The sequence below is a fragment of the Sebastes fasciatus genome, chromosome 11 (assembly GCF_043250625.1).
Source record: "Sebastes fasciatus isolate fSebFas1 chromosome 11, fSebFas1.pri, whole genome shotgun sequence".
NCBI classification, from domain to species: domain Eukaryota; kingdom Metazoa; phylum Chordata; class Actinopteri; order Perciformes; family Sebastidae; genus Sebastes; species Sebastes fasciatus.
In genome coordinates, this window is record NC_133805.1 from 34,796,462 (window position 1) to 34,810,923 (window position 14,462).

Below are 14,462 nucleotides of genomic sequence, written 5' to 3' on the forward strand. Positions count from 1 at the left end.
CCTGTCTCAGAATACTGGTACGGCACACTGTGTGGTTGCTCTTCATTACATTTTTCAATTCAATTCAATTTATTTCATATACAGCATCAAATCATAACAGTTATCTCGAGACCCTTTTCATACAGAGCAGGCCTAGACTCTATACTTTAGAGACCCAACAAGAGATCCCCCATGATTATGAATTGTTATGCGGCAGTGGCAAGAAAAGACTTCCTGTCTGTCTCCTGTGAATGATGTCATCTTTGTACTGATAAATGTTCACATGTTCAGGTCCAGAATGGTTTGGCTCTCTACACCACATGGACTTCCATCGCTTCTCTGATCAACTTTTCTCTGGTTCTCCACCTGTGGGGTGTGGACAGGAGCACGGCAGCAACAGCTTCTCTGTGCATCCTGTTTGCAGAGGTGGTGGCATGGTAAGCTTTGATTGGACCGGGTTAAGTGATGGTCATTTTAAAAGTAGAAAGAGTGATAGATGTGATACTAGCAGATTAATTGTCTTTAGTTCTGACAATGCTGTTATCTTGAATCCATCACTCAGTGTTACTATGAGGAACTTTCATTTTGTGTTGATTTTGGCGGTCCCTGTGGACAAAACCGGTGATGTTTCTCAGCACCAGGGTCCCTTTAGAAAACCTCTCATTTTACTGCAGCAGGTTCTGACAGTCTGTCCCGCTCTGTCCTGGTTCTGGTTCTCCTGTGCCTCCCTTCCCTCCAGTGGGTCCAGCAATACGGCCTGGGGAAGGCAGCAGCGAAGCCGGATCTGGATCTGTCCACAGCTGAAGGAGTTCCTGATGAACCTGCATGATTTCACCGGCATTGGACTCGGTGGCGCCGATCTTCTCGCTGATGGTCTCGTGTCCTTGTGTAGGTCATATAGAGGCATCAGTAATACACTGAGACGGTTTCATAACCAGTTAAAAGTTCCTCACAGTAACTTTAATTGATTGAAGTACTAATGCTTTGTACAGTAGCTGCTGAAGGTGTGATCACATTACGACTTTTTAGAATCTTCGGTATGAAACTTGATAAATGTTACTAAACACAGCAGCTGCTAAGGGAGACGTCTGGTATCAACCTTTCATTTTCTCATTCAAGTCATCAGCAACATCACGTGGGATCAAACGTGTGCACTGCAGAACCTTTCACAGTTGGATGATGACTGCTCTGTCATGTGTGTGCAGGTTCCTCCTTGAGAACTGGGTGCTGGACCGGTGGGTGCGGTACATCCTGACGGTGTACCCTGTAGTGATCGTGGCTCTGGTTGGAAACGTCCTCAAACATTTCAACCCCGCTGATCCCACTCCGAATTCAGTGTTCATGAGTGAGTTTAACACAACCAGGACCACAACTGTAGCTCCAGCCCTACTCCCATCTTTATAGAAGATAAATAAGAGGCTGCTTTTCTGTTGATTGTTTTTCTTCTTTTGTGTCCAATCAGTCGTACTGCTGGTGTTAGCGTGCGTCCTACTGGTTTCCCGCATCTGTACCGTCATCTGGAGACACTACAGGCGGCCTCTCAACTCCCCAGGCTCAGCACGGCTGATGGTTTCACCCCTCGATGGCAGAAAATTCATGATCTTTACTTAACAACAACGGGAACTTGTACAGTACCTCCTGTCCCACTGCAGCCTTTAACCTGTCAACGCTCCATGAGGTTTTACACTCGTGTTTACAGGTGTTTAACTAGTGATGGACCTGCAAAGACAACATGGATAAGAACTGTATATCTTTCAATAAACTGACTGAAAAAGAAAGAAAGTGAGAGTCTGTAATGGGAAGGCAGGAAAATCTCTCCTCTCCTCTCCTCTCCTCTCCTCTCCTCTCCTCTCCTCTCCTCTCCTCCTGTTTCCTCTCCTCCTCTCCTCTCCTCTCCTCTCCTCTCCTCTCCTCTCCTCTCCTCTTCTCTCCTCTCCTCTCCTCTCCTCTCCTCTCCTCCTGTTTCCTCTCCACTCCTCCTGTTTCCTCTCCTCTCCTCTCATCTCCTCCTGTTTCCTCTCCTCTCCTCTCCTCTCCTCCTGTTTCCTCTCCTCTCCTCTCCAACTGTAATGAAGGCAATGCAGCATTTTCTTTGAAATACTAACAAACTCCTGCGACTGTTTACCACTACTTAACCATCAATCATGTCTATATGTTAAGCACTTTTTATACAAAGCATGCATGTTTTGTATTGCTATTTTAAGGCGGTTTTATTGTTGCATTTATGGCTTTTTTAATCCATTCAGTGACATTAGACTATATACTGTCAATATATGTTGGCTTTTGTACAATATAATTTGAATAAAATACTTAAGAGCTGGCGATCCCGACTGACTTTACTGTCTTTCAGAGGCTCTAGCAGGTTCACAAAACCTGAGGAATCCATGGGTACCAACCATGTCATGCTAACATGTCAGGAAGGGAGGCTAAATAACGCTCCAAAGTTAGGCTAAAGTTTAGCGAGGAAAAACTGGCATGGCCATTTTCAAAGGGGTCCCTTGACCTCTGACCTCAAGATATGTGGATGAAAATGGGTTCTATGGGTACCCACGAGTCTCCCCTTTACAGACATGCCCACTTTATGATAATCACATGCAGTATAAATGTGTTATTTTCTCCTATTCAAAAATGGTGTATTTGAATATTTCTGCATACTGAGGTCCCTAAACAGTCTTGGAATTACATAAATTGTGTATCACTGTAAAGCTAAGAGTCTTGTGGATCCAATGAGCCCAACTGTATTCATGTGTGATGATGATAGTCCCCATAGTAGACATTTCATTGTAGTGAGACCATTATAAAATGAGCCTCATGAAACTTTACAGCCAGGGATTATTGATCATTTTAATCAATTCTGGAGTGGAAAAAAATTGTTATATTTAGCACCAAATCTGTGTAACAAATGGAATCAGCCCAAAAATTGCTGCAACAACTTATAAGACATAATAGAGCATGTGGATGAGGGGAATGTTATAAACCCTTAAACACTTTTACAATTATTTTTTAAATAATTCATTAATTTATGTTTATTTCTGATTTCTGATAAGAACAACTTGTCACACAGTGTTGAGCTGCATTTCAAATTAATCTTCAGGTTCCCATCTTTCAGATGATGTACACCACTTCTATGTGACATCTACTGTTGACCTGCTATCTCCCCCTAAAGACCCCCTGGACCCTCCTAAAAAAGACAAAAACAGGTCTATTGTGGGTCTCAGAGGGTTAAAGCATTCTTTTTCACATCTGATGTTGTCTAGTTTCCTGAAAATGTGTCAAATCTACTGCAAAAAAAACAAAACACTATTTGGCTGATATGTACAGTATGAGATATATGTTTCCCCACCATGAAAGATTATTGAATTTGAACATGTAAACGTACCTGTGTGTGTGTGTGTGTGTGTGTGTGTGTGTGTACGTACTAGTTTTCATGACAAATGAGGACAATTATATGATAACACTCCTTCAATATCAGGGTGCTGTTAGTGCTCACACAGATCAGCTTTTTAACTTGATGTGTTTATTAAACATACAATAACCAAAAAACCATAGTGAGGTGATGAGGTGTGTGAATTAGTGTTATCAGTTTGTCAGCAGATGGATGAGTGGTTGTGTGGTGAATGAAGGGTGTAAAACCTAATCTAGTAACAAAGCCAAAGCCAACCAAACAAGAACATGGTGGTGTAGGAATGGAGAGATCTCAGCTTTATGTTTAAATCATGTTAATAAATCTATTTAGTATAATACTTAAGCGTTTTTTTCTGTTTTGTTTTCTTTTAAAGATTGATACAAACAAAATGTTTCTGAATATCTAGATGAAAGATTATTCTGTCTGTTGCACAATAAAATAATAATTTCAGCCATTTTCCTGCGTTGCAACTGTGCGACTCTTTTTCATAATCCAAACACAGATGGTAGCCAGAAATGACACATTTTATTGCTCAATTGGTACAATGTGAAGCACAATTTTAAAATGCATTACATTATCATATGAGTTACATTTCTTTATTTTGATGTTTCTTCCGATATCATACAAATGTTGTGAATGTTTTGCTTGTGTTTTAAAAAAAAGAGCAAGGACGTGCCGTTTCCAGCAACCTGGATTTGGAAATACAATCACAACTTGGTAAACTGATTAAATATTAGTTTTTATTTTCTAGATGTTCAGAAGAGTCTTTGTGGAGTCTTTAAAACAGCTCTAAGTGTTGCTGATGAAGGACTTTATGGATTTTTTAAAGATAGTCAGAAAATAGTCTGCTTAGCTCTGTGACTTGAGTTTAAAGGTCAGACATGAGAGGCACAAACTGTAGCTACTGGGACTGTAAAGTATTCTAGAATATACTCCTTCACTTATTATAACATGTGAACATGCAGTTTTCTTTCCCTGCTGAGGAACACTGTCAACTTTGATTTATTGTGTGAGATGTTAAAGAGGTTCTGTCAAAGACAGTTGTTGAATACTAATATGACAAAATACCTGCAGTCTCTCTTTACTACGATGATGAGTTCACTGTCCAGTGCAGTAACAGATATTTGCTCATCTTAAAATAAATAAAATGTGGACAGAAAACCACAGAAACATGTTTAAGTTTTAAAAAATAAAACGTTAGATACATTTCTTTGTCAATATCGCAAAGTTAGCTAACTTATTTTAAAATTAGTTAATTCAAAATACTTAAACATTGATGAAATAAAAATAAATTGTTTTCGCTTCGAAAAGAAACAAACGAGAATTACAGTTGTATGCCTCCCGAAACCAGTCAAGTTACAGTTTACATCCACGTCTGTCCAAAATGTCATCACTTCATCATTTTATCATAATAAACATCTGTGTGAAATTGTCATAATTAGCATATGAATTCTTGAGTTATGGCCAAAAATGTGTATTGTGAGGTCACAGTGACCTTTTACCTTTGAACACCAAACTCTAATCAGTTCATACTTGAGTCCACGTGGGCGTTTGTGCAACTAGTGTGCTGAGTTTAATTTCAAATCCAGTTTCCATCATTTTAAATCAAGTTTAACTACATTATGATGACACATAACCTTTACAAAACCAAGTCAGTCAGAAAGAAAGCATTCACATCATCAGTTCAGTGTTCACTGCATCCATTCAAATAAATCTCCTTTGTGGTAAAACAGAGGAAACGGTGACATCTTCTGGCAGAAAGCAGCTCCAGCAGGAACAACAGAACATGAACGGTGGTGATAAACGACAGCTTCAACACAGATTTCTGAGCGGAAAAAGCTCCACGGGTGACTTTATGTGTCTGTGTTCAGTCATGTAACGTGAAAACTAGCAGAGTCAAACATAAAACTAGAATTTTCCTGTATGTACATGATTAGTGAATATAAAATCTAGAGTATGCATGTTAATCAGTTCTGTTTGTTTATTTTACATCAAACTTTATATAAAATATGAAGGTGCTGACTTTACACCAAAAATCCAGACGTAATCTGTTTGTAGTCAGTTAAGAAACTTAAGTGAATATGTGAATAATGATATGTATCTTCTATAATATGAGAAATGGCTGGTATTGGTTTTAATCATGGATATATAAAGAGAACTGGATGCAGCGTCGGAGGCTCCCGTTCATTCCTATAAGAGTGTCTCAGTGGAGCATGAAGCCTAAATGCTCGACTGCCGAGTGATAAAGTACCCGGATCATCCGGTGATCTTCCTCATCCATTGGGCCCAAAGAGCAGGAACAGTAGTGTTTCCTTTAACTCCTCCTCCCAGCCCTCGCTCCTTTAATTCCTCCTCCCAGCCCTCGCCCCTTTAACTCCTCCTCCCAGCCCTCGCTCCTTTAACTCCTCCTCCCGGCCCTCCCAGCCCTCGCTCCTTTAACTCCTCCACCCAGCCCTCGCTCTTTTAACTCCTCCACCCAGCCCTCGCTCCTTTAACTCCTCCACCCAGCCCTCGCTCTTTTAACTCCTCCACCCAGCCCTCGCTCCTTTAACTCCTCCACCCTGCCCTCGCTCCTTTAACTCCTCCTCCCAGCCCTCGCTCCAGCCTCGGTCTGGGTCTCATTCACATGAACGGAGGAAGGGAAATAACTCTGGATTCAGCTATTAGTGCATTTTACAACTTTTAGGACTTAATGATTTAAATAAGGGCTATTAGAATGTTCATACTGGGGAGTTGATTTACCTAAAAAAAAATATCCGCTGAGTTACAGACATCTGTTTCCCAATGTAAGTCTATGGGAAAAGTATTTTTGGGCCCAATGGCATCATGTGATGGACACGGAAGTTGTAGTACCGCCGTTTGGGCACTACAAAAATGGGCATCAAAGCCTGACGCTCTTCCTGAGGGCTTGGTTTTAATAGGGCAACTTTATTAACTTCCACTGTTATTTAGAAATATGTGGAAATAAACAGCAAAACTCCATCGTTCCACAGGGTGGAGCTGCGACACAAAGCAAAGCAGAAAGATCTATTTAAATGTGCTAATTTACAGTTATGTTGTCATAAACTGAACTATTCTGCAGAGGCATGTTGGGTTCAGAATATATGAATGAATAAAAAAAAAAAAAGATAAAATAAGATGCAGGTCCAGGTGGTGAACCTCTGTGGATTATCAGGACACGGCTGATCCTCTCAACACATCCACTTTTCTGATCACTCACTCTCACAGGGATCACTTCCATCTGATGAGAGAAGAAGAGAACAGAAGTCATGAATCAGTGTTAACAGAGACTCCCTTCATCAGCTGTCAGTCACTGATGCAGTTCCTTTATAAAACTATCATTGGGAGAACCAACCTCCACATCTCCGCTCACTACTCAATATCTCCAACAGGAACCGCAATTTATCTTCTAGCAAATTCATCAGTGTGGTCGTTCCTAAAGTCTGCACCTCCTCTGGTCGTCACTCATTCCAGTTTGCTGCCCCTAGTGACTGGAACGAGTTACAAAAGACGCTAAAACTCCACACCCTCATCCCGTTACTCTCCTTTAATAGCTCTTTGGGCAGACTACATCATGGTTACTAAATGTCTCTCTCTGTGTGTCACCGTTCTCCTCTCACAGCTTAACGGAGGAAACACATCACAACAATACTGCTGAAACCAGCATGGACCGACTCTGACTGTCTACTGACCTCAGAGTCTCCAGTCTACAGTGTGGACTCTCCACAAGATCAGACAGCAGCTTCACATCTGAATCCTGCAGCTTGTTTTCACTCAGATCCAGCTCTCTCAGATGGGAGGAGGGGTTGGACTTCAGAGCTGAGGCCAGAGGAGCACAGCTGATCTCTGACAACCTGCAGAGCCTCAATCTGAATAAAGAATAAATGGTGAAGATAAAAACACTTTGTAATCCAATCAGATGTGTTCAGGTTTTAAATGTGTAGCTCAACATTACTATGTCCTAATCAATGATCTTTTCCCTGAAATGAGTATAGTGACTTTGTCATTGTGTTATTGTGGATCATCATAATGTCAGCCTTCTGCAGACATCATCCAAATGTAACCAAAACATTCATACACCTATTCATGTCAACACACATCAATAACATGCAGCTGATCTCTGTATTCATCTATGTGTGTGTGCTGAAGGATCAATATCAATGATAAGACATTATTTGTGGAATATGTTGAAACAATCAGAAACCAGAGAAATATTTCTACTTCATGAAGTAAACTTGATCAATGTAAAACAGATATTAGTTCAGAGGATCTTCTGTATCCAGATGTGACCATTTACCAACAATGATAAACATTCATTTACTTTAACAACTAACAGTGGACATTTTCTACACTTTCTTTAAGAAACATAAGTCTTTTGTGACTGCAGACTGAATTTAGTTCAAGAAACGTGAAAATATGAAGAAAAGGATATTAACAACTTTATGGATATAAGATATGTTTGTACATAAATTAGGTTCAATTATAAATTAAACCTATAATAGTAACAAAGAGTCTCAGTGAACTGACCCCAGAGTCTCCAGTCTACAGTGTGGACTCTCCAGAAAACCACACAGGAGCTTCACTCCTGAATCCTGCAGGTTGTTTTCCCTCAGATCCAGCTGTCTCAGATGGGAGAGGTTGGACTTCAGAGCTGAGGCCAGAGAAGCACAGCTGATCTCTGACAACCTGCAGTCACTCAATCTAAATAAAGAATAAATGATGTAAGTTTAGAAGACAACGTTCCTGCTTGAAATCATTCAATGTTTAATAATGAGTTCAGAGCGGAAGAAGGTTTAGAACGTAGAAGTTTAGAAAATGTAAACTCCAAACACCTGAGGCCAACAGGATGCAGGTTAAAAACTGTAAAATACAAACAGTGAAACAGAGCTCTCATTAATATTAATGACAACGTGCTGCTATTTCAATAAAGACGTAGTGACTTCACCTCTTAAACTCTGACAGCTCCACCAGTGGATCCATCTATAAAAACTCATATTGAGCAGCCAAACACAAATAAAAACCACAGAAACTGATTCAAGATTCAACTCAAGATCTCAAAGTTTTTTTAAAGATGTCAAATATGTCAGGATGGATTTTGGGGGAAAGGGAAGAAAATCAGCTAACAAACAAATCAGCAAAAGTACATCTGCTACTTACATAACGTGGGCATGAAAATGACGACTGCGTCATTGCTGTGCGCTGCTTTGCGCTGGGTGTAAGATACCGTAGGGCCCCCAGTGTGGACTAGTATAATATCAGCCTTATGTCTGCAGTTTAGTGTCACCACAACTTTCAAATCATATTAATCTCAGTACACAAGTAAAAAATGGTGTCTGACCTCAGAGTCTCCAGTCTACAGTGTGGACTCTCCAGAAAACCACACAGGAGCTTCACTCCTGAATCCAGCAGGTTGTTTCTACTCAGCTGCAGCTCTCTCAGATGGGAGGGGTTGGACTTCAGAGCTGAGGCCAGAGAAGCACAGCTGATCTCTGACAACCTGCAGTTCCACAATCTGAATAAAGAATAAATGATGAAGATAAAAAGCAAAGGCTTCAGTCAGACTGATCTCAGAGCTGTGACAGAGATGAACTGATCAATGAGAGAACAAAGACTTTCTGATCAGATTTGATGGTACGACAATTTGATGGATGAGGATCACTGTCTCTATACATGTTGAGATGCTGTCAGCTGTAATCCATCTTTATTTCCTGGAGACATGAACACAACTACAACATCTTCTTCACATCAACTCTAACACATGATCACAACAAGCTTCTGGCTGATCTGATTGGTTGACTGTTCTCTCTCTCTCTCTGTGTGTCACCGTTCTCCTCTCACAGTTTAACGGAGGAAACACATCACAACAATACTGCTGAAACCAGCATGGACCGACTCCGACTGTTTACTGACTTCAGAGTCTCCAGTCTACAGTGTGGACTCTCCACAAGATCAGACAGCGGCTTCACATCTGAATCCTGCAGCTCGTTGAGGCTCAGCTCCAGCTCTCTCAGATGGGAGGAGTTGGACTTCAGAGCTGAGGCCAGAGAGGCACAGCTGATCTCTGACAACCTGCAGCTCATCAATCTGAATAAAGAATAAATGATGAAGATAAAAATCACTTTATAATCCAATCACATGTGTTCAGGTTTATATGGGTGCTCTACAGTTGTAGCGTTGACCACGGAGATGAGAGTGACAGCCGGCTCGACCGCAGGTTACCTCGATACGATAACGTTTCCTGTCCGTGACAGAGTTAGCTCTGCTTTTCCTGCAATGTGTGAAACCCAAAGTGTTTCCATCCTTTACTGGATGTGTAGTGTTTACCACGCTGGATTTAACATGTGATGGTTCAGGTCGTATCCACGCTGACCCTCCAACGTTTTATATTTTCTGTTTCAGTTCGCTGCGGTTTGTTTTAGTTAACGGATATGACGTCACGTCACTCACACTACAACAATAAAAGCGGTAACTTCCTTCTACCTCCACATAGACTCAAATGAAGCAAATATATTGATTCTGGCATTAAAAAATCGATTTCAAAATTGTAAAGAAAAAATTGCGATAGACAGGTGAATCGATTTTTTTACCGCCTCTAGTGTTAACCAAAGTCACAGACTGTTTAGTACCAAATTCCCTCTTTGAGTTACTAATCCTCCTGCAGCTCAACAAGGAAACTGTCAAACACAACATACTGACTGGATACATACTAAGACTGGGCAATATATCCATATTATATCAATATCGTGATATGAGACGAGATATCATCTTAGATTTTGGATATCGTAATATCGTGATATGGCATAAGTGTTGTCGTTTCCTGGTTTTAAAGGCTACATTACATTAAAGTGATGTAATTATCTGAAATTACCAGGCTGTTCTAGCTGTTCTATTATTTTTCATTTACACTTTGTCATGAGCTCCACATTACTGATGAATATTTATCAAAAATCTCATCGTGTAAATATTTTGTGAAAGCACCAACGGTCAATCCCACAATATTGTTGCAATATCAATATCAAAGTATTTGGTCAAAAATATTGTGATATTTGATTTTCTCCAAGTCACCCAGCCCTAATACATCTAACTCAGACTGCTGAAGCCGCCGATTAGTTTAAGATCAACTTTACAGATCATTATACTCAGAACAAGACTGGATTTTGTCCTCATCTCATAACACTTAGGTTATACGGGGATTGCTTCACAGATAGAAGGAATAATGACGGACATAAATAACTCTTTGAATGTACATATGTACCATGTGAGTATTGTTTGGAGATGGACTTGAAAAAAACATGAACCTGCAAAGATGTTTCTGATGCAGAATATTTATTTGGTTTTGATGCCATCGAAATGTCTGCGGCTTCAAATAATTAGACAATGCTGACATGAAAACAGAGCACAGTTAGATCTGCTGTCAAAAAGAACGTGGGAATAACTTAGAACCATAGAAACCTCTAATTTGATGGTGTCTTTCATAATCATCACTTATGTGCCCAGTTGGTGCAATACGTGTTTGTTGAAGAGTGCTGCACCTTTAGACATGTTCAAATAGAGTGCTACAGGAATGAGTCATGGATGTATTAAAAGAACTGGACACAGCATTGGAGGTGAGGCCCCGTTCATTCCTATGAAAGTTGCTGAGTGGCGCATGAAGCCTAAATGGCTCAACTTCCGTTTGGAAAAGTACCCGGATCTTGGGCAGTAGCGTCAGCTCAGTCACATGACTCGGTCACGGGGTCCTAACGTCACGCCGTCGCCACGGCTTGTCCTCCAGCCTCAGTCTGGGTTTCAGTCACATGAACTGAGGAAGGGAAATAACTCTGGATTCGGCAATTAGTGCGTGTTACAACTTTAAAAACTTATTTTTTAAATAAGGGCTATTAGAGTGTTCGTACAGGGAAGTTGATTTACCTAAAAAAAAATTATCCGCTGAGTTACAGACGTCTCTTTCTCATTGTAAGTCTATGGGAAAAAGTATTTTTGGGTCCAATGCATCACATGACTGACACAGAAGCCGCCGTTTGGCCACTACGAAAGTTGGATTGACGACCGGGGGTCTTCCTGGGGGCTTGTAATGAGTCCTAAAACCCAGAAATGAGTTAGCATTTTAGCACTTCCTGTTCCCTCGTCTGGAAGTCAATGGGTTTTTTGAATGGATTTCTAGTTAGATGCCTGAAATAAGATCTGTGGTTAAAGGTCCAGTTTGTAGGATCTGGCGGTATCTAGCGGTGAGGTGAGGAGATTGCAACCAACTGAAGCCTCTCCTGTGTGCCAAGCGTGTTGGAGAGCTACGGTGGCTGGCGCGAATACGCGGAAAGTCCCTCTCTAGAGCCATCTGGAGGAGAACCAGTGTGTAGAGAGTGTGTGTACAAACTACATAAACTACAGTCAGTGAACTGACCTCAGAATCTCCAGTCTACAGTTTGGACTCTCCAATCCAGCAGAGATTAGCTTCACTCCTGAATCCTTCAGCTCGTTTATACTCAGGTCCAACTCTCTCAGATGGGAGGGGTTGGACTTCAGAGCTGAGGCCACAACTTCACAGTGAGTATCTGAGATCCAACAGCCTAAAAGTCTGTCATGACACAAAAATAAAAAAATATGTTATTATGAAAGAGGACAGCTTATATTTACTTGATGCATTTGATGACTAAACAGTTTGATATATACTTCTTTGAGTAACATTTTTCTTTTTACATCAGCATTCAGCTAATCTTATCTCACTGTTTGACATGAAACAATACTTCTCATCACTCTCTCTCAATTCTGCAGACTTTTATCTTTGTTTTTCTTTAATCTTGCAGATGAAGAGAGAGAAAAAGTAGTTACATTGAGGCTTCCATAATGTCCAGACTGTCAGTGTGATCTGATCCCAGGTCTGTCTCCACAAAGTTAGCATGAGGCCTTCTTGATTAGAAAAGCATTTTGAAACTCAGTAAATAAGTAATAATAATACAGTTGAGAAAGATGATCTTTGCTAGCTACCTGCTGCTGTCAGGTTCACGTCCATAAATGGCAAAATTCAGTGACTGCTGCCAAATCGCGTAATAATATTAGACCTGTACATAAATAAACATTCATATAATTACCTCCCCCAAGGCCAAGTATGTTTTCACTGGTGTTGGTTTGTTTGATTGTTTGTTGGTTTGTCTATCTGTCTCTCTGTCCGTCTGTCTGTTAGCAGGATTACTCCAAAAGTCCACAATGGATTTGAATGAAATGTTTTGGAGTGGTGGAGTTTAGCTCAATGAACAATCCATTAGATTTTGGTGGCGATCCGGATCATGATCAGGATGGATTTCGATCAGCCTGAGCATTAAGACCACAGGGTATAACACATGTGCAGTGTAGCTTATGAAGCGGTGATGACACGTGACCCCACTTTTTTCTTTCTCACTGCGGACGGCCAGCAGCTGCTGCTGCACCTCGATGTCTCACCACACATCCACACACGTATCTCTCTGCTCTCAGAAGGAGGCGGGGTCACACGTCATCAACGCGTCATCAGTTACACTGATGTGTAAGATGTGTTATACACTGTTGTCTAAATGCTCATGCTGATCGGAATCCGTAAAAAGAATTCCTGAATCCGGATCATGATCCGGATCGCCACCAAAATCTAATGGATTGTTCATTGTGCCACACTCCACCCCCCAAAAAATTCATTCAAATCCGTCGCAAACTTTTGGAGTAATCCTGCTAACAGACAAAAAACGAACCAACAAACAAACCAACAAACCAACAAACCAAGGCCGGTGAAAACATAACCTTCCTAAGCCTTCGGCCTTGGCGAAGGTAATAAGCAAAATGACAATGTGATTAACGTAATATTATGATATTATGTTTGTTTATTACACGGCTGTGTTGAATACTCGATTCTGATTGATCAATCACGACGTTCTGCAGTCTGTAATTTCTTTATAACAGACCAGTTCTGATGTCGGACTCTGACGGACCGTTTTTGTGTCAAAATATTGATTTCTTCAGTAAGTAGCCGTGTAATAAGCGTGATAATGTACAGCTAGCGGGTCATTGTTGTGAAAGAATCCCCTTCAGGGTGATGGGGATTCTTTCACAACAATGAACGGCTCGCTGTACATTATCCCTTACTTATAAACAGACTAACGGAGCCACTAGTGTCCGACAGGCCGTGAGCCGAGGCCGGCAACATGAAGGAGATCAAACTTCAGTAGAGGAGGGAAGTGGAAGACGTTTTTTTACTAGAGAGTTCATGTGTTTTTTGGGGTGACGAGACGAGACATGGCAGATCTGGTCTCAAAGAAAACTAAAACTACAGCAATATGGCAACATTTTGGATTTGAAGCCAACGAAAGAGATGAGCCCAAAACACACGAGGTAAGGTGTAATGTGGTGCAGCTTCTTCTTCATTAGTGTTTATTGCCGGTTGGCAAAATAGCTTCACCTCTAAGCTATTTTGCCAACCAATTACTGCCACCAAGTGGACTGGAGTCGCTCCACTCTCATTCATGGGCTCTCTGTGGCGGCTGAGTCAAGTGCGACACCTAGTGGTAAATTCAGTACACCAGTCTGGTGTTTGGCTTAATATCAAACCTCTTTGAAATATTTCACACTGGCACAGCCCAAGCTAATGCTAATGTTAAAACTTTAGATTGATGTTGTTGTGCAACTGACATTACTGAATCACTTCACTGACTTGATGAATATTCTGCACTTGTGCTACCAAATCACTGTTAGCATAGCATTCAACATTACCCCATAATTGTCACTTGTGGCCACAGTGGCTGCTTCAGCTAAAGTTACATACTCAGTCAATAATAATAATAATAATAAAAACAACAACATTAACGAGAAGAATCCATCTATACAGCACTTTTCAAAAACAAGTGCTTCAAAGACATAAAAACAGAATATATACAGAGCAGTTACAAAATAGAATAAATACAGTGGAAATCAGTGTGGAGGCAACAGAAATTAGTTTTTGATCCAGGTTCTTTAAAGGTGCAACATGTAAGATCTGGCCAGAATTTTAGTTTAAAAAATAAAAAATTAACATTATAATAATCAAAAGCATATGAATAAGTAACAGTTTTGACAT

The 14,462-nt window shown here is 40.6% G+C and overlaps 1 protein-coding gene and 1 pseudogene across 1 annotated transcript in view; both read right to left on the reverse strand.

Moving 5' to 3' along the window:
* LOC141777778 (E3 ubiquitin-protein ligase RING2) overlaps window positions 1–14,462 on the reverse strand; it is a 157,051-nt gene that overhangs the window by 96,417 nt on the left and 46,172 nt on the right. The window lies entirely within an intron of this gene.
* Window positions 1–14,462, reverse strand: part of LOC141777772 (NACHT, LRR and PYD domains-containing protein 12-like) — a 44,657-nt pseudogene that overhangs the window by 11,225 nt on the left and 18,970 nt on the right.